This window comes from Diuraphis noxia, unplaced genomic scaffold (assembly GCF_037042655.1).
Source record: "Diuraphis noxia isolate RWA-SAM2 unplaced genomic scaffold, SU_Dnox_SAM2 contig0001, whole genome shotgun sequence".
In the NCBI taxonomy this organism is placed as follows: domain Eukaryota; kingdom Metazoa; phylum Arthropoda; class Insecta; order Hemiptera; family Aphididae; genus Diuraphis; species Diuraphis noxia.
In genome coordinates this window covers 28,226,023-28,228,674 of record NW_028301711.1, presented here as the reverse complement: position 1 = coordinate 28,228,674, position 2,652 = coordinate 28,226,023, and positions in this window count along the sequence as shown.

Sequence of the window (2,652 nt, the reverse complement as noted above, 5' to 3'; positions counted from 1 at the left end):
CTGTTGTTTACATATTGTTTCTATGGTACTAAATTCATATATTAACAAACTTTCAGCCGATTAATATTTAAGTTACTGTTATGTATATGTATATAATTAAACTCAATTATAACCCCATTATTCCATGATAAATAATAGCTTTTTTTTTGGGGGGGGGGGGATATTGAATTATCTTTTATTTATTATTTATTGGTCAAGATATTGAAACTATTTAAAGGCCCATTTCTGGAATATTTTATTCCAATTAGTATTCAATAATTTTTTATTTATTATATATCAAAAATCAAATCATTATATTCTAGAGCACCTATTAACCACTTAAATAAGCGGATTTAAGATTAGGTTAGGTTTCCGGTGCCGAACACCAAACCGTCAATGGCGTCAACACGTAACTACCTCCGCATCGCTCCCGACGAGTTTTTTGTCGTCATTATAAATTTGTATTGTGGGGTCTGGATTTGTAATTTAAAAGTTTTTTGCACATATTTAAGCATACCTACCCATTTTCAACTTTTTTCATATATATGCATATTTTTAGATTCTGAACGAAGTGATGAATGTATTGATTTTACAATGATGTGTTTTTTTTTTTTTTTTTGTGTCTGTGTACAGCATAACTAGTCGAAATAATGCTTCGATTTTAAACTTTGGGAGTGGTTTCCGATGTAAAAGTGAAGATCCTTTGTGCATTATAGAGATCAAAAGTAAAAATTTTCCAACAGTTTTCAAAAAAATCGAGAAAAACAAAAAAAAAATGACGGAAAAACGGGAATTTTTACGCAAAACCCGTTTTCGACCAAATCGATATTTTATATGGTTGTTATTCAAAAACTAATCACTGTAAATACTTGAAATTTTCACCAAATGTTAATGTTAGTGTTATCTATATACAGTTTAAATTTAAAAAAAATTTTGACTTTTTGAGATATTTAAAGACAACTGAAATTTTCAATTTGTCTGAAAATTTTTTTTTGAAGTGTCGATAAAAATTTTTTGGCCCTATCAAAATACTTGAAAATTTAATACAAAGTCCCTCATAAGTTATTCTTATAGTGATTAAAAAATTATAAAAATACATAAGCACGATTTTTTTTAATTAGCATTTGAAGTTCAAATATTGACTTAATACGTAAAAATTACGGCAATTTTCAAATTATCTTAGATCGAAATTCATAAAAGTTTTTCTTTTTAATTCTAAGATTTGAGAATTTAATACAAGGCTCATAATATATTTTTACAATAGCAGTTGAAAAATAAAATAAATGTATAGCCACAATTTTTTTTTTACATGTATTCAAATTTTAATTTTGAGAACATACGTAAAAATCACAAAAATTCGTAAATTATTTTATCTTAGAAATTCATAAAAATTTTCCTTTTATACCTAAGATTTGAAAATTTAATAAAAGGCTCCTAAAATAGTTTTACAATAGCATTTGAAAAATAAATGAAATATATAACCACATTTTTTTTTTACATGCATTCAAATTTTATATTTGACAACATACGTAAAAATCACGAAAATTCGTAAATTATTTTATTCCAGAAATTCATAAAAAATTTTCCTGTTATACCTAAGATTTGAAAATTTAATACAAGGCTCTAAAATATTTATACAATAGCAGTTGAAAAATACAAGAAATGTATAGTCACATTTTTTTTTTTACAATCATTTAAATTTAAATTTTGACAACATAAATAAAAAACCACGAAAATTCGCAAACTATTATAAGCTAGAAATTCATAAAAAATTTTCTTTTTAAATCTAAGATTTGAAAATTTAATACAAGATTCCTTAAAAATTTGTCAATCTTTATCACAAAAAAAATGTCCACCGGAAATTCAAATTAAATTTTTATTAGCATTTGAATTTCAAATATTGACAAAAATTCATTAAAACCATGAATATTTGCAAATTATTTTGTAGTTCAAAATTCATAATATTGTTTGTATTTATATCTAAGGTTATAAAATTTAACACGATCGAGGTCGATCTAAATGTCAGAAATGGCCGAAGCTGTAGTAATAAATAATAATGTAATGATACTTTGATGATAAGATATATGTGATAATATGATACTATGTAATTATTATATCGTTTGTGTTAGTAGACAGCAGTTAGTTCGTCTCGACGACCCATCGTGTGCGGAGTAGCCCGATGTCGAGTTCTTTATTATATGTTTTCTTTGATATATTTTTATATTTTGTCATACGTTAATTTTTATTTAAATAAAGGTTTTTGTGCCGCTGTGCAATAATTAATTATATACGATATTAATTAATTTATCATTAATTCTGACCGTGACGCCCCTACAATATATTTATTTATTATTTTGTTAAAAGTATATACTAAAAGAAACATTCCTATGTCCTTAATATACATTAAAAATTGTAAATATTTGTAAAGATATTGTTATATTTTAGGCGTAAATGGAACTTTTTCTAGTTGAAAAACACTAAGAGAATTTGGTCCCCAATTAGATAAGTTAATTTCCGAATTTAACACTCTAAACAACATTCTAAGCCAAGCAGATCAGACAAATACAAATTGGCGACAGAGCGATTATGGAGATTTAAATGACCTCAAAAAGTCATCTATGACCTTGGAAAAGTTAGGGGAGGATGAGGTTTATAACGCACAGTGATGGACCA